We start from the raw sequence: 18,834 nt of genomic DNA, 5'->3' as shown, positions 1-18,834 counted from the left end.
GGATGGTGACTCAACCGCCTCCCAGGGCAGCCAGAGAAGCAGAGGGTAAGGTTTATATATGTTTACAGCTAAAGGATTACATATGCAAACCAAATTCCCAATGTCACTTAGCTAAGGTTTCAAAGTTTCATCATGCTTTCCCCCAAGTCGGGCTTTGGCTTAAAAGGAGGAAAGCTTTGAGATCTAAATCCTGTTTGAAGTTCAAACCTTCTAAAGCTACTATAATTCTGGCCAAAGGAGAGTAGTGGAAACAAGGCAGAATGGGAAAGTGATAGCTGGGTTTTGCACCTATATTCACAGGTCCTTGGATGTAGTGTTTGAGATTGAGATCAAAATTAAGTCTTAAGAATGAACAATGTCTATCTTGAGCAAGACCCATGTATTATCTGAAGAGAGAGAAATCAAGATTAGTATAATTAGATGTTAAACTGATGGAGGTCATGTCAGTAGCAGTGCAAATAGTTTCCTTAGACTTGCAGTCAGATTAATATCACTCTATGTATCAGATTGATTGCATATATTACTGAGGAGATAGAAAACCAATATACTTCACTCTAAATATGAGCCTGTTGTCATAAGCCCAAGTATATCACAGAATTTTTATGGGTACCATTAGAAAAGTCAGTCTGAAAAGTAGAAGAAAATAACCCTAAATTAAAAATGCGAAGAAGGAATAGTTAGCATAAAATCAACAGGTGTACTGTCTCTTCAGATGTGATAAGGAGATATCAACTACATCAGTGAACAATTTGAGACACTTGAATGGAAAAACAGTAACATAGATGGAGATGCTCAATGCAGAGAAAGAGAACTCACCAAATACTGGAGGCAAGAATGGATATGTAAAGCCAAGCACTGCTGAAAAAATATTCTAACAGCATGTGAAAGATATTCCAATTGCCACATCTAATTGGAAAGAGGAATAAAGCTCTAAAATTACTCAAACATCTCATGTAAAAGGAGAATAATTAACAATCAAAATGAAAGCTGCTACCCTGACAGATGATACATTAGGACAATGAAAATGCAGTCCATTTGAATGCTGAAGAGAATTTCAGATTATTTTAAGTGAGTATTCTTTTTGTGAAACTTCAATTGATTTTAAATTAAAATTGGTTTAACAAAGTTTTCTTAAAAGGTCATAACTCGCCTTGTATTCTCTTTCTGTCTTCAGCTCAGGTCAGCTCCTACCTGAATTTAAAGAATGGATTTTCAGAAGCAACCTTATCTAAGTTTGGGTTACCAAAACCAAGATGTCCTCAGTCAGGAGTGGTCTACTTTGTTTGAAATTAGGCAATCTGTGGTTTTTGCAAAAGGCTGCAGGAAGCAACTTTTAAACACTGAGGTTAATGGAATTGAGTTTAAAAACAGTAATCGGAGAGTATGTCTAAATGAACAAGTAATTTTACGCAAGAGCAACTTGTCCATAGAGCAAAACAGTTGGTGTTCAAGGCTCTGCATCCAGACTGTGTATTTCGGGATGAGCTGTCAAACCAGTTTTAGTGCTATGTCTTAGAGAAAATGTTCCCACTGTGCGCATGCCATTCAAATACCTCCAAAACATGCTTGTTTGGACTTTTCTCCACTGGAGTTGAAGAAAATATATGGGGCTAGTTTCCTTTGAAAGCAATCGAGTTTGCATGCACCAAAACCATTCTGGAAACCGAGTCAGTGCACAATAATACATTAAAGGAATTCGCTTCAAAATCATATTATTCTCAAATAGAATATCCCTCATCTAGATATAGTGATATCTCTGGATATCAGGACAAGATTTACAGCAGATACGCCTCAGAACAATTGAAATACTGAATGAAAGTACCGTCAATCACAGCTACAAGCCATTAATGAAAAGATACATATCTCAAATATATTTAGATGATTGGTTAAGTACATTAATTGTAAATGTAGTACATTGCTTTAAGCCCCTCTGTAATTTTCAAATATTGTTGCCAGCAACCAGGACATTTAGAGAAAATTACAACTGTAAAGTGTAAAACATGAAATGTTATGATATTCAACAAAAAAAATATTTACTATTAAGTAAGGAAAATTTAAATGAAGGGAAGCATAAAGTGTAATTTTCTTATTCATCAAAATTTCCGATAGTGCAAATCTGAATCTTCCACTGATGCAGAAATGAATATTGCCAATGCTGATTTCTGGAATGGAAATATCCATTTATGGGAGGCACTTCAGTCTGTACTACAGTTCTCTTTGAGGCCTGGTTTGGTTGTCATTTCTTTCCTCAAAAGTTATGTGTGAAACTCACTAGCAGATTATAATAATGAAAACAGATGGAAGACTCCTCAGCTTTTAAAAACATTAATGTACACAAGTTAGTCTCATGAGCAACTCAAGTCATGAAATTTGCAGTAATCTTTGCTCTGTATTTATATGTCTGACATGTAATATGTCCTTAAATATATTTTTAATTTTATCTCATATGTGTAGAGTACACTGATTCTGCTGTTAATTATTTCCCACAGCTGCTCATCATCCTTACTGTGGAAAATGCACACTTCATTTCTCAGACTGAATCTTTTTATTTTTCAGCCAGTCAATGCCCTTCTCTGATCTGTTCAAGATTCCTACATTTTCTTTTGCTTCCTCTCTGTCAAAGTACTTACAGATTGCTATTAGGTTATATCTGAACCTTTTCTTTGATAAGTGTAAATTGAATGACTTTTTTAAAATACGCTGGGCAAGTGGGAAGGCTGAGACACTTAAATTTGTCATTGACGATAGTCCGGGAGATTGCCAGTCTCACCGTGCAGATTCTGGCTGAACATATCAAGAGTGTGCAGAGCTGAAGAACTGTGTAATAAGGAAACTGGTGTGTCAGCCTTCAGAATGTGGGAAGAAATCTGAATTACAGCTAGGCAGCTATCACAATGCCCACACTAAATTCCTCTAAAATAAACTGCTTTTAGAGAAGGAACATTATCACCAGGATGAGATGTCCGGTGGGCAGACCAATGAGACACAATGACCAGAAAAAATGATGATTGAGAATCATAATATTTTTAGGAAGGCTTATTGGTCTGTTTTTAGAAAGCAGGCAATGGAGAAAGAGGCTAGAAGAAACTGCTTACTTACCGTTAACCCTAGAAGTCCTATTCATTTGTCCTGCAAGAAAAGTACCCCTATGAGTCAGAAAAGAACAATCCTGGCTGGTGAAATGGTACCAGAACACAGTGGGTTAAGCAATATAGTATGGAACCTTTCAGCTCAAAAACAATTATAAAATTGACAGAGGACCCAAACCAGAGACATTAAATATACCATATCGACTGCATGAAAGCTTTTGACTCGGCAGGTCAGCTGAGATCACTCAACTCATGGAGCAATAAATAGTTCCTTCTGAAAGCTGGAAAAAGCTGTAATCAATACCTATTCTATTAAGGACTTTTAAAAAAAAGGTCTATAGGAGAAGTATTTCTGTTCTCTCACATGCCGTTATAATTATAACTCATCAAAAAAGCACCACAGCGCTGCAGCTCAGTAGGCTACTTCAGGTAAGCACAATAAAGGCTAACAAAACTCTCTGTTACCATCCGCAGACTTCTGAGTGTTGCTGGATGAGTTGTTCATTGTTCTAGGGTAATAATTACCTACTGAATGATTGCAGGATAAAGCTGACAAATATACTACCCTGGAGACAGACTAAAATGTGCGAGAATGCATTAGAGACAGAATAAAAAGCAAGTCTTTTGGTGTTGCACAGACTATTTGTCATGGAAATCACTAGGGCTCTGATGCAAAGTTGACAGCTGCAATGTAAGAAACAAATAGAACAGAACAGAGTAGCTAATCATTTTTTAAAAGATGGCCTTGTGGTCACAAACCTGCTCTGCATCACTAGCTGTGTCGCTTGATTACATTCCATTTGCAACCATCTCATTGCTGTGTTGCCACTACTTCTCTATGGCTAAGAGAGATTTTTAAGACATTGAAATCACGAGGATTTCTCTGCCTGGCTTGAAGAAGCAGGGTAATCAGCTTAAAAACAGATCACTTCTTACAAGAGAGGAGTGGAGACATGCAAAGGCTACACACAAAACCCGAGCTATAACTTCTGTGAGTCCACAGATATAAAATGTCTCTCAGTTTTGTGTGAGTTTGTGACACGACTGCTGACAGTGATACGAGAGGCATCCCTTCTGCATTTTTATGCTGTGTATTTAAAACATAATTGCTAAGCTCAGTCTTTCCACACTATAACCCAGGAACAATAGGGTCCTAGGCAACATGAAAAACGCTTGTCCCAACAGGATGTTCATTCTGGTAATGACATGTTAAATAGCAATAAAGTTGGTTCCCATGTTTCTGAATATTTTTCAGAAACCTGTCTATAGCATTGTGGATATATTTTTATTAGCTATTTCTTAATATCTATGTCTTATTAGATTTCTTCTCCTTGTATCTGATTTGTTTTCTTTGTTTATTTATTTATGACTTAATTTTGATAGAATTCCGCCTGCTCTCCTGCTCATGTAAACTGAGAACAACTCCAAAACTTAGATTAATACTGATTCCTCTGAGAGGAAAATTTAGCAATTTCTATGTAATTTAACTAAGTTTAATTGATTTACAGCTGTAGCATGAACACACTAGGAATAGATTTTCAATACAGTTTTGCTATCTAAATATAAATATCTCGCCCTAGATTCTTACTCTGTAAGCACAATAGAACGACTTTGCAAGGCTCGAGCTCTGAACTGGATGTGTTCCTATTTGACAAAAAGAACATTGCATAGAGATGTGTTTCTGGCTGGAACAGCCAACCAACCTTAGCTCTTGTCATACGGGGAAGCTCAATGTACAGTGATGTACCCCCAAGAGGAGTCTTTAAAACAATGCAGTCTACTGCCCCGCTCTGCTGCAGGTGGAGTTTCATCTCCATGACTATGAGCAGGACAAAAAGCATAGGGCAAAATCATGTTTTCAAGCCTGCAATTCTCGAGCAGATTTTGTGACATGAATTTTAATATCAGAAAGTAAAAAAATGGACTTATATTCCACATACTACAATGAATTAATGTCTTCTCACATCCCAGTTTGCCCACTGACGCTGAACAGCAAGGGCTGTTGTCCCCAGGAGCTACAATCCTTCAGGTCAGGACTTCCTCATATTTTGCTTCTGCAAACATCTTTCTTTGTAACCTTCAAAGCCTCAAAATGTTCCATCATTAGAAAAGGTTCCTAAAGGGTTCTTCCTCACTCCCACATCTTCACAATGCTTTTATTTCAGTGCTGTGACAGGATTTCAGCTTTATCAGCTCTAGCTTTATTCCAGCGGTAACTTTTAAAGAGTTATAACTAGGCTGCGTTTCCCCAGCTCCTGTAATCTTATACCACAAAAGAAGTGATATAAATGAGGTACATTATTATTAAATATTACCATAAGAACCAACATTATAATTAGGTACTATATCCACTTTGTAATCACTATGGCTTTAATTTCCAATGAAAAGCATCAAAGTCTGAAGAGAATGACCCCACTATTGAACAATTCCTTTTCATTTTCCTTGACAATGAATTTTCAAAGGTAAAGGGGGGGCAGGGAGGAACAATGTTTTATTCTAAAACTTCTACATAATTATAGCAATTATAGAAACCTTTAATGTGCTTGATCAGCTTTTACTGCTCACATTTAGCTGCTGGTTAGAAGTGTCTTCAAAAGTTATAATGCATTTGGTGCTCCAGAGTCTGTTCCACCATTATAAATATCAACTAGACAGACTAACGATTGCAGAGCTTAGTGGAAAAGGTTACTTACAAATATGGAGGATGTTAGTACAGGTAACATAAAAGGAATTTATAAATCTACTTCAGCAAATTGCTTTGTACCCTTTTACCTGTTTCTTACTCTCTGTTGCTACTAGTGGTATTAAAGCAGCAACCAACTGCCACAGTAAAGGCTCAGGCTCCATTGGGGTAGATATCCAAGAATCACAAAAGGAAGCCTTGTCCTGGTAAGGCTTGCTGCCATGCTATACCCGAAAGCACTAGAGCAGAGAAACTATTTAAGTGGGAAAGGATCTTTTGCCTTAAACTACTTCTTTGAGTGGAAGGAATTCTGTTAAAAAAATGACATTATTTTTTCAATAGTATAACAATGTGTCCCCCACCCCAGGGCTTTTCCCAATGCACCTATGTTAACAAGAGCTGAAGAAAAAGGGTCAGATATCCAAGTGGCTGAGAAGTGCCCAGATTTCTGCATAAATACATCAAGCAGCCAGAGAGAATATCACAGCAAGAAGCTGAGTAGATCAGATCTGCCACAGGCCATGGAGCAGAGGCTTCTCAATCCCGAGAGCAACAAAAATGCTGAGACTCATTGAAACTCTTCAGAGGGATTTTTCCTTAAATGAAAAAATGCAAGATATTTTCTTAAAGACTGAAAGCAAAGCTGAAAGAGAGATTTCAGCCTACTTTTCTCCTTGGAGATGATAGCAGCTGAATGGAAAGTATTATATGACTAGAAAAACTGCAGCCAAAGAAGCATCAGTTGGGAACTGTGAATTGGTCCAATTTGTTCAATAAGCAGCAGGGTTCACTGATCAGTTTGAATGGCTAAGTTTTGGAGCTGTCTATCTGGGCTCTTTTGGTATTTTAAACGCACAAAGGGGTTTTTGTTGTCATTATCAATATATTTTACTTCTGAAACGTATTTAAAAATTAGTTAAAAGTTAAATGTCAAAATGTTATGTATTGACATTTTCAAACCATTTCCACTGTTTTCAGTTCGGTTTCGTTTTCCTCTGATTCATCTGTTTATTGATATTCTTAAGATTTTGATTTTTCAGTCTCTTTTGAGATTATTATTTTTTTCCTCTGCATGTTTTCACAGGAGATGAAAATCATTGCTCTCTAACACTACTCAGAGTTTTTGTTTGCTTAAAGACAACATTCTGCAAGTAAAATTAAAACATGATTTTTTCATATTCTAACCTGATAATTTTACTCACATTGGTTATTTTTTAATTCCTGCAGAAGTCTGTGATCAACATGAAAGAAATAGTCATATTTTTTCCTTCATAACATTTTCTCTATCACTGTTTCTCCCTCTTGGGCTTAGTTAATTTTCTTAGCCTTAAAAATGAGAACATCTTTAATAAGAAGCTGCCATTGGGGAGGAATGGAAAGAGGAAAAAAGGAAAAGGAAATACAAGTTCCAAATCCTGTCTTTACCCTTTTTCTCCTTTTTTCTATCTGCTTGCTTTCTGAGTGCAAATCCTTCAGTTATACAATCTACTTTCCACATTAATTCCTTATTGATTATCTCCTCCCCTGGCTATTTATTGTTTAAGTAGAATCATACAACCTGCTTGTCACACTTCTTTTGAAGTAGTTCAGGATACAGTTGGCTTTCTCACGTGCAGGCGCACATCGCCGGCTCATGTTGAGCTCCCCATTCACCAGCAGCTCAAGTCCTTCTCTTCAGGGCTGTTCTCAATCCATTCTTTGGACACTTCTGTTTGTTCTTGGGAATTCCCTGACCCAGATGCAGGACCTTGCATTTTGTCTTAATGAACTTCATAAGGTTAACACAGGCCCACCTCTCAAGCCTGTCAAGGTCTCTCCAGATGGAATTCCTTCCCTCCAGCACGTCGGCCATGGCACACGGCTTGGTGTCATTTGCAAACATGCTGAGGGTGCCCTCAATCCCACTGTCCATGTCTGCAACAAAGATGTTAAACAGCACTGGTCCCAATACCAACCCCTGTGGAACACCACTCATCACCATTCTCCACGTGAATATTGAGATGTTTGCCACAACTCTTTAAGTGCAACCATCCAGCCATTTCCTTATCCCTCAAGCAATTCATCCATCAAATCTATCTCTCTGCAATTTAGAAACAAGAAAATGTCATGTGGAACAGTGTTGACGCTTTGCACAAGTCCAAGTTACTCTTCCCTTATACACCAATGCTGTAGGCCTATCGTAGAAGAGCACAAAATTTGTCAGGCACAATCTGTTCTTAGTAAAGCCATGTTGGCTGTCACTGACCATCTCCTTATTTTCCATGTGCTTTAGCAGAGTGATCAGGAGGATCTTCTCCTTGATGTTTCTGGGCACAGAGGAGATACTGACCTACCTGTAGTTCCCCGAGTCTTCCTTTCTTCCTTTTTTAAAAATGGGGGTTATGTTTTCCCTTTTTCAGTCAGTGGAGACTTCACCAGGCAGCTTCCCAGGTATGATGGATGGTGGCTTAGCAACTTCATCTGCCAGTTCTCTTAGGATCTCATCAGCACCTATGGATTAGTGCACTTCTATGTTCCTTATGGACCTAATAGTCTCACACTGGATCTTCTCGTACAGCGGGCAGTTCAATCTCCCAGTCCCTGCCTTTGCCTTCTGTAGTTTGGGCAGTGTGGCTTAAGCCCTTACAGGTGAAGACTGAGGAAAAAAAGTCATTAAGTACCTCACTCTTCTCCATATCCCAGGCAACCAGATCTATTGTTTCCTTCTAGAGAGGGCTCACTTTCTCCCTAGACTTCCTTTATCACCGATGTGCCTACAGAATCTTTTCTTGTTGCCCTTGGCACCCTTGGCCAGATTTATTTCTATTAAGGCTTTAGCTTTCCAAATCTGATCTCTGGCTGCTTGGACAATTTGTCTGTATTACTCCCAGGCTACCTGTCCTTGCTTCCACCCTCTGTAAGTTTCTTTTTTAAGGTTGCTTTAGTATAGGCAGAACTGCCTTCACCCTGGTTTTAAAACCCACATCTTTAAACATGGAAGAATTCTATGGCTCTGTGATTTCTGTGCTATCACTATAATCAGTGGCATAATGATTAGTGTGACACTACTATGTACATAAATTTCCAAAGGCAGCATGCATATTGACTAACTTGTGCAGCCCCATAACATTTCTCAATATTAAAAATTAGACAACAATTTAACAGCAAGGAAAGTAAAATGCAGGCAATAGCTAAAGATTATTTCTTGTAAGAGCTTTTCTCAGATGTAAAGAAAATGCCTGTAGACCTTCCCATATAATAAAGAGTATTGCCTCGGTGTGTCCCATACTATCCATACTTGTGGCACCTCACCAGAGCACAGTATGCACTGTTGGGGCTGTGGAAGTGAGTTGTTTGATACATTTTGTTCTGCACATTTTCAATCAAAATCTAGTTCAGAAAAGACCCCTCTAAATCCATCTAGAGTGTCTCAGGTTTTTCTTAATAAGTCCCAAAGCTTTCAAATCTGCTACATTCTACTAATAAATCTATAAAATCTTGGATGAATTAGCATTTTATTCTCCTTTCTCATTACAAGAATATATGTGTTATTATCCATGCTGTTTAAAGAGCTTTTTACCACTTTATGATTTTTTTTCCTATAGTAGTGTTTTGGGCTTGATCCAGATGCCTTCACAACTTAGCCTTTCTCATATAGGGAGAGATTTACTTTCCTAAATCCAGGTACTAAATCTTTAAAATATGATTTAAGTGGACATTTACTATCATGTTAGATGGCTATTAGAACCACCATTCTCATTGAAAGTATCCAGGAAAGTACAACTTTAGAAATAAACCATGCCATTGACTAGAATTATGGACTAGTTTTGTCCTGCTATATATAGCTGGGCAGGCTCCTAAAGTCAGACAGTTCTTCTTTATGAAATGTTTCTTTCTAAGAATTTCAGAAGTGCTCATCTCTCTGTGCAAATTATCTCTATCTCTAAGCATATGATATGAGTGTGTGGGAAAAGGTGCTTCTCTCAGCTCTTTGTTAGATACCTTAGAGGTCATCATTTACTGAACATTAGCATCATCCCTAATGCTATGCAGATCCACGACTTATAGAAGTGTGGATCATTAGGGTTGTTTAGCCAAACCTTTTTGAAGGCACTCCAGAGATTCACTAAGCCCATTATTTATCTTCTGTTGTCTTAAAAGGTCAAGCTATAGCTAATTAGTAAGTGCAAGTTATGTTGCAGAAGCAATAATGAATGCATACTACCCCAGAGACCCAATGCAACAGAGAGCATCGAGAATCATAAAGCACAGTTGTGACACTGGTCTGGATCTCAATATCATTGGACTAATACATGAATTTAATTTTCCCATGTGATGGGATTTTACCAGAGGTATTTACCTATATGGGTAGGGGCACCAATATCTATTACAGAAGATGATAAACGTTTTGAGCCAGGACTCCCACACCTCCTCCCCAAGTCGTTAGCATTTCGTTTCAAATTCAAATGCTGGTTTTTTCAAGCCTCAAGACTAGAGTCGAACCACTCCTTTGAAGCAAAAATACCCCATGTTATTAGTCATTGGGACCAAAATGTTTTATATTCACTTGCTTTCCAACATTATAGCTTTTCTTTCCAATACACCCTGTTTTCGCTCAGCTATTTCTCTCTCTTTTTACCAAATTCATTCCTTCATACTCCACAAATAGTCTAAAAACAGAAATAGAGGTGGTTCTGTCAGTATTCCTGTCGTCAAGTGAAAGTCGTGCCTCCCCAGCAAAAGACCTACACATATAGTACCCTCATCGCCCCAGGAAGAGCATATAAATTTCACAATTACCGATCATTTTGTCTTTTTAGCTGCTGGACAGGAACTGCTAAAAAAAGAGCAATCATTTCATCTCCACATGCATAGAAAAGGCAGTCTATTCTGACTGTAAATTAATAAGCAAGACTGATTTTTTTTAAGTAGTTTACAGTAGAAAAATACAGTTAATCAGCATATATTGTATACCACTATAAAACCTAGTTTTATTGCAAGAAAAATCATGTATACCACTGTCAAGTTGCCTGGTGCTGAGGCACTACGTAAAACTGATGCTGATTCATGCTGGTTGACAGCCAGACCAGGTGGGTCTTACCAGCTTTAACTCAAGCGTGCAGAACTGGAGAGAATCCCTCTAAGGCAGGTGAAATCAGGGAGTAAGTGCAAGCTCTGCAGGCAATTGGAGCAAAACAACAAAACCTAGCTCAGAGCCAGGTTGTGCCAGAACCAGAAGTCATGGGGTGTATGGATGTGATGCAGTCCCACAACCTGCACTCCACTGTTCAGTAGACCTTTACTGGGCTGAAACTTCTCTGCAAGTAGAAGGGCTGGCTGGGTAAAACTCAACCCTGAGTGGAATACCGACTGCACAGCTCCTCATCTGAACAAAATGTTTTTGGTGAAGAGTAACCACATCTTCTTTGCCCAGATCAATATGAACAACCGAGTGCGTGATTGGAGGCAGGGGGAGGGGAGCTTTTCTGGTGAAGTTTCTGCTGGAAAATGAAGGAGATATGTTCTTTTCTACTCTTCACCTTTAGCACTGCCTCCTATAACAGTATTTCAAATTCTTTCCCAAAGTTGTCCCATCAGTATTGCTCTCATCATTCCACTAATTGTATATTTTCCTTCTGAATATCCAGCCCATTTTTTATTATTCCTCTGATAATCAGCAGGCTGTGAACAACATTTTTCAATATCCAGGTATGTCCCTCCAGATTTTAACACTGCAATATAAGATCGGGGTCAATGGCATGGGACACTGAAAATTCACAGTAGGGGACTGTCTATTTAGCTACAAAATCTTTCGGATCAGACTAAGGGAAGCAGTTGTAGAAAGTCAGTTGCACAGCCAAGGTCACAGCCAAAAAACCTGGCAACTGAAAACTTGATTTTTGGATCCTGAGATAAAATCCTGATCAATTTTCACTAATTTAGTGCTCTGTAAAACCACTCTGAGGTGATTTTAGCAATCTGTTCTTATTGGTGATCTCCTGAAGCCTGGTGCTATGAAGTCTCACCATTTTATTGCCAGTTATAACATTTTTTTTAACGTGCTTTCTTAGAAGCCCTCATCTTCTGAGGATGTTGATGATCTTTGATAATTCCAGCAGATATTTACAAAATAATAGAGTTTCTTACCTCTGGTGGACATGAGATGTTAAAAAAAAGATGAGTTTTACGGAATCCAACTTTGAATGAGAAATAAACATAGATTTATTCAAAAAGTTGCTCATATTACTATTTCATAACAATTTTAATGGCCAAGATCTGTTTTCAAGTGTTTAGGCTGCTAATATCACAGCATCTTTAAAAAGCTCTGTAAGCTAAGAAAGAACTGAGTGTAAATCAACAAAATCAAGCTATTATAACCCCCCCCCAAGTTTTACTATGAGATAGATTGTAACCAGAAAAACATATGAATTTTTTTCCCACACAGTGCTGGTACAGATTCACCTGGAAGACTGTGTCATGTTTTAGGAGCATTGAGTCTAGAAATATGTGGAGAAAGTTCAAGGGATGCCAATTCTCTGAGAGAAATGGGATTGCTTAGCTTAAGGAAACCAGAAAAGGGGCACCAATAAATGGGCCATCATACAAAAGAATGATAAAAATAATGTATTTTTCATACCCACGGTCTGTGGGATAACAAGCAATGGACCTTAAACTGCAGCAACATGTAGGTTAAATATTAAGGAAGCAAACGCTAGAAAGATTAGCAAAATCCTTGACTAGATTGCCTGGAAAAGCTGTGGGAGTCTTTAAGAACAAATCAGACAGTCATCAGCAATTATATGAATAGGCCTGTCCTACCTTGAAAAATGGGGATAGATCATGTGGTGTCCTTACTATTACTAGTCTGCCTTTTTCTAGAATATGAATTTATTCTATGCTTCACCTGGAAGACTTACAAACTGATTAAACTATGTAGAAAGAGCCAATGGAGAGAAGAAATTTCAAGAGATCTTGGCCTTGTAAGAGAAGGAAGGAGAATGCCTCTAATGCTCTAAACAGGACTGGACAGAGTAGCATTCATCAGATAAGGACACAAGTACCTCATGGGAAGATGTTAGCAGCACCCTTCATTCTCCACTCACCGATAAAGTTCTAATGTTTTCTTTTTCCTGTTATCTCTGTTTACTTTGTCTCATAACAACTTTCAATTCTGTCTGTTTATTCATTATTCACTATTCCCTTTGAAATTCTTTGAAACACTGAACACAACTTGCTGTGCATTCTCCTGGTGTGCTGATCAGAAGACCAAAAGGAAGGCAAAGAAAAATCCTGTTTTCAGACATGTCCTACTCTCCTTGACTTTAATGGGAACTGTACATGCATTTGAAATTAAGCTGCCTTATTTAAATAGCAATAGTGTGTGCAGCTGCTGGTTTTCTAAGCAAAGAACCTGGCACCAGAAGCTGCCTGACCTCACGTCCTCTGTGAGTTTATTGTAAGAGCAGTTTTAAAAGCTAAGCGCTAGGGCCTGTCATGTACCACGCATTTCAGCCGTTAAAGGAAATTTGTCTCCTTCGCACCAAAGGATGGTGAAGGAAGAAAGCTGCAAAAAACCCATGTACTATTAGCTGCTCTCTTGAACGTTCCCCCTTCTTGAGATGAAACAGTCTGCCTGTGCTTTATAACAAGAGATAAATGATAACTTCTTCAAGTGTTATCATGAAAAACTACGTGTTCTTTCAGCATCTGTATAGACATGTTACATCATAGCACTTCCACTGGAACATATCATGACTTGATTTCCTAAGAGGAAACAGGTATCCAAGGCACATTTCAATTAGAACTTGGATAAATCTGTGTTAAGAGCAACACAATCATCCTTCTTCAGTTCATGCATGAAAATCAGATCCATATTGACCTATAAATCTCTATACTGTCCACTTCAGGTGGGTACATTGCAACATGAAAATAATTGGACTGCAATTGTTGATACAATTGTTGATAGCAAGGAAGATAATGTTGCTTTTCAGTGCTGCTTTGAGTATCTTCTGAATAATTTGATTCACCAAATGTAAACCTTACAGTAAATAAATCAACATTACAAAGGCATTGTTAACCACTCCTTATGAATGAAGGCTTAAGACTTTTATTTAGGCCCCCACTGATACTTCACAAATTTAATTCTAATTATTATTTTTTCTCTTTGTTTAACATAAAATACCGACACAGTTTTATACCATTAAAATATATACCAACTTTATTATAAAATATTTACAATTCTACCACTGAAAGATATACCAACTTTCCCAAAAGAAACATCTTTAAATTATTTTCATTTGGAAAGTTCTTCCTAATGATGTAATTGTTCTGTGATTTTCTCCAGCTATCTTATCTCCCAACAAATAAACGTTATGTCGATGCTCAAGCTCACTTCTCAAATTCTAAAAATAATGATTTTTAACTTCCATTATGTCTTTAACCAAATTTTTCTTTTGCAATAGCATTGCCCATATTCTGCGAAAAGAAGAAAGCAAAATCTTTTTCTAGCAACCACATATTGTTAGTATAGCATTGAGATCTTCCCCCACTTTTCTAACATGACTTTTTCTGCTTTCTGCACATGCCTTCCTTCCTTATCCACAAACATTCCTAAAATAACTTATTTCACCTCTTCAATTCTTTATTTTTTTGCATTATCTGAACACCAATATTTTATTTCTGCACTGAGACCACATTATAGAGAGGAAAATACTGAATAAGTTATACTAAGGGAGGAAGCATGCATTTTCAAAGATGAATATTCATAGGAATGGCTTTACTTTGTTTGAACCTCAATAGCTGTTCATACCCTGTGACCTTTATACAATTTGCAAATAACAAAGACAGTCTTGAATATTTTCAATTATATTTATTCCAACAGAGCTAAGAAGTTCACTTTTAGAAACAAGACAAAGACTGTTAAGTCCAGTGCTTTTGGAAGTTTTAGCCCAGGCCTCTTCTGGGAAAAATAAGCCATATGCAAAGAAGATATGCTGGAAAGTTTAATGCACAGCACTGATGGTTCGATCAGTAGGCTTCATCATCCCAAGTGAAACAGTGCTACAGATCTTCACTACTTGGAGTATTTACTAAAACAATAGCCCTTTGTTTATTATATCACTGCAACTGAACAGACACATATTCCATTATCTGATAAACATAATTCTATTTTTGTGTTTTTTTCCGTTCTAGCATTATACCATCTCAACAGCAACATAAACAAAATAAGAAAGAATCATTGTCGCAGAATAAACACATGGGGGTTCATATTAGTATTGTAATCTGCAGAGGAATAATTATGCCCATATATTTCTCAATGGATAGAAGCCTTCACAATGATTTCTCACTAGAAATTTGCTTACAGGATGATTTGAAGGAGAGAAAAAATTTTGGGAGAGATGAGGAATTCTATAACTATTACCTTGAATTTTGTAAGCATATAAAATCTGTCAGTTTGGCCTATGGAAAAGCTACTCACTTGACAACACTCCTCATCTGCACTGAGTAACACAAAATGTGAATACTAATTAAGGAGTATAAAGGAGTATTAATTAGCAAAAATGGAGGCAAAGATAATCTTATTTTATCAGACAACAAAAATTTTGTTTAGACTTGACCGTAAAAGTAAATCCATTGCAAGAACCGATAACGCTAACAAGGTGAAAGAAGGAAATTCCTAGAAGGAACCTTTTTGTAGAACTGAAGCCAGAAACTGTCTCCCAAAATGAAAGATAACAATGTGACACAAAAATACACAACAAAAAATACAAAAATATTACATTATACAACCATAAATTGCAGATGCTGAATGATCTGTTTCTGCTTTGAATTCTCTCCTCATCAATGGGATGCCTTTGAATAGAGATTTAAAGAGAAAAAATTACTTATTAGAATGTGAAGGTTTGAAGATATTGTCCTAAGCAGTATTTTCATAATTCACTTAGTCTTATAGTATTGATGTGTTTTTTTGAAACGGAGACAGGACTATATCGATTTTTTAAACAAATATAGATCTTAGAATAACACATCTTGAAAAAAAAAACGATCACTTCTTAGAAAGAAAAGCAGTCAAATTTATCTGAGTAACACATTGCTACCCTTTTCTAAAGGAGGCAGTAGACAGGAAGAACCAGTGCTAGGGGCTAAAGGAGCTGTAGAATCAACCTTGTTCTGTCAGTTTTGATCTAGCATCACGGTACCTTGTTTTCCCTTTCCTAAAATTTTAACAAACTTTCAGCTCTGAGAAATAAATGCTGCTGGCTCCATTACTGATCTGTTAGTTTGGTGAGGGGTAGGTCGTGTAAATGGCTGGGGCCCTATTTCCCCCTCAGGAACTAAAAGGCAGCAGTGGTCTGCTTGTCTTACACGGGTTCCTCTTCTCAGAAAATATTTAGCACGTGGATGGTCTCACAAAGGTTTGGCACAACTCATTGTGGGCACAGATACTGTGATATTGTCCTTGATGCCCTTTCCTTTGTGCTGCAGAGAACTTTGGGTTGTATCAGCAGTGCTGTTGCCACAGAGGTGAATGAAACTCTCAGACAAAGTCACTCCCCGGTGACCCTAGTCTGAGGCTATGGATATTCTCCAAACATGCCAACCAGATATGCTTTTGCACAAAAGCCAAAAAAGTCAATTGAGTTTCTCTATTGTACTTGTCTAAGGATGAGAGTTCAACTCCCTGCTCCTCTGAATAGTTCCAAGCAATCAACAGGCTCCCAGGCGAGTGCCTGGGCTGGCCTCACAACCATTCTTGGGGCAGTCATTTTATGTTTTAAAAAAATACTAGTCATTGGAACAGAGAGAGATGCTCAGATGTTAACAGCTCCATAAATAAATATTTTTTTTAACATAGTGAATCTCCAGTGCTAGGCAACAGCTCATCGAGATTTTCTTTAGATTACTGTTTTTGATTTAGACAGCTCATCTACACCAATACTGCAATAGGTACTTCAGTGTTCTCCGTGCATGTAGTCTGTTACATTAAGGTGAAAACACTTCTGATGAGGAGGTGAGTCAATGATGCTATTTTCACAGACAATGCCCTACAAAACTGATACCTTGATAGTCACTGATGAATAAAAGTTGTCACCTCTAAGTCATTGTGTATGCCAATCAACCAGAATGAAAAGCGTTTTTTCACAGAAAAGATTCCTTAGTGTAAGTCTCAGTTATCGATGTGGCATTTCATTTATTTTATCAGCTTGTTTTTAAAAAAAAGACATTGTCAGTTCAAATTTGACATCATAATTAGAATATTTTTAGTCAAGATTCCGAGGATGCTTGAAGGCTAAATTAAATGTGTCTATAAAGATTTAAATATTTATATTAAATTTACATTCATTGTCCAAGGGATATTTTAATGATAATAGAAATAGTTCATTTAAGGACATAAGTATAATAGTAGCCGTATTTTCAAACCAAAGGACTTGAAAGGAGCACTGATGTTTTCTCATTATACTAGTCTAGTTTTATGAAACAACAGGAAAATGCAAATCTCTTAATGTGAAATTTCAAAAGTTATGGAATATTAATTGAAATTATTTGTCTATTTTCCCTGTTATTGCTCCTCCTCTCCTAGATGGCATCATTTGGAACAGCCAAATAACAAAAAAGAGCATGCTCTATATTATCTATATTATATAGGCATGTATCACATATGAATAAGTAGAAATATTTTATCCCAATTAGATTGTTAAAAAGTTCAGACCAAACAAGCACATCCAGTGACAAGAGCTACAAGTAAATCTAGCAGAGAGAATTAACTTCTGTATTTTTCCTCTCCCTTAACAGAGTTAGGACTAAGCTTGGTAAAATGAACAGGAATCTGTGCCTACGGTCACTCAAAGTCATCCTGGGCAGTTTTGGGTGACTGCAGTTTGGGCAGTTGGACCTGAGACTAAAATCAAGTACAGGAAGCACTACTGACTATGAACATGTAACAAAGTTCCTTATGACTTTCTTGGAGATTGAAACATCAGTACATCCTTGTTAGCACACCTTTCCTCCTCCAAAAGGACACCGCTCTACTGTGTACTCTGTTCCATTTTTGAATGCCAACACATGTCCTCACTTCCTTACTACTACAGCATCTAAGCACCTTCAATGTGTTTATCAAATATTCTTTTGTCTGAAACCTATTTGCTTCCTAATCTTTCTCCAAGAATAGACAAGCAGGCACTGAAATATTACATGGTGTTTGTTTATAGTTTTATTCCATTATGTCACATTAAGGTACTCATATTTTTAACATAGAGTGGCACCTCACAGTGCATCAAAGTTTTGTTCCTTGTTTCCATCCTAAAACTGCAAGCCCCGTAAATGTATTCTCAAGCTGAGTGAAGGATATTTTTTACAGAAAAGAGCAAGATTTAAACTAAAATGAGAGTCTACTTTCCTCTTCTATCAGCAGAGGGAAAAGTTTAACTTTCACACAGCAAGCGAGGAGAGAACTTTCCCCAGCCAGTTGCTAAACATGCACAACCACAGGTCCTTAATTTCCACCCAGTAACCACACACTTTTCTCTCCCTGGAAAGCTGCAGGACATATAAGCCCATTCCATCCATGTTTGCAGCTGACCAAAAGCTTCAGGACTATCCTAGTGTTAGAAGATAAATTATCTCCTGTGAAGAAGTGAAACGTATTAGCTCAGATTCAGAACAACATTGAAACAGCCCTGTTATTTTTTACCTGCCTGAGATCTGGTCAGTCTCTGGGCTCCGGACTGGAGCGCGTTCTGTACCCTGTGTGACCATGCAGCTATCAGGCTGAGAAAGGGTATTGCACTTGGATATTAATTCCAGAATTTACAAGGTTTTGATTACCTTTTCTAGTCAAGTTATTTTTCGTCCTCCTTTATGGGTCTCCTGATCTAGTGCTGCAAAAACCTGAAACTGTCAACCTGTTTTAATTAATTGCAGTTTTATCGACCCATTATTTCCAACAACTGGCTAGTAATGCAGAGCAATAACCATTAGGTAATAACATCAGTTCCTGATTAGAAAAGCTAATATTGTACTAGCCATAAACTTTGCTCGCACTGCAGCAAAGATGCATCAGATGAGATATGGGAAGGACTCTAC

This window comes from Cuculus canorus, chromosome 6 (genome assembly GCF_017976375.1).
Source record: "Cuculus canorus isolate bCucCan1 chromosome 6, bCucCan1.pri, whole genome shotgun sequence".
In the NCBI taxonomy this organism is placed as follows: domain Eukaryota; kingdom Metazoa; phylum Chordata; class Aves; order Cuculiformes; family Cuculidae; genus Cuculus; species Cuculus canorus.
Note: the sequence above shows the minus strand (reverse complement) of the source record.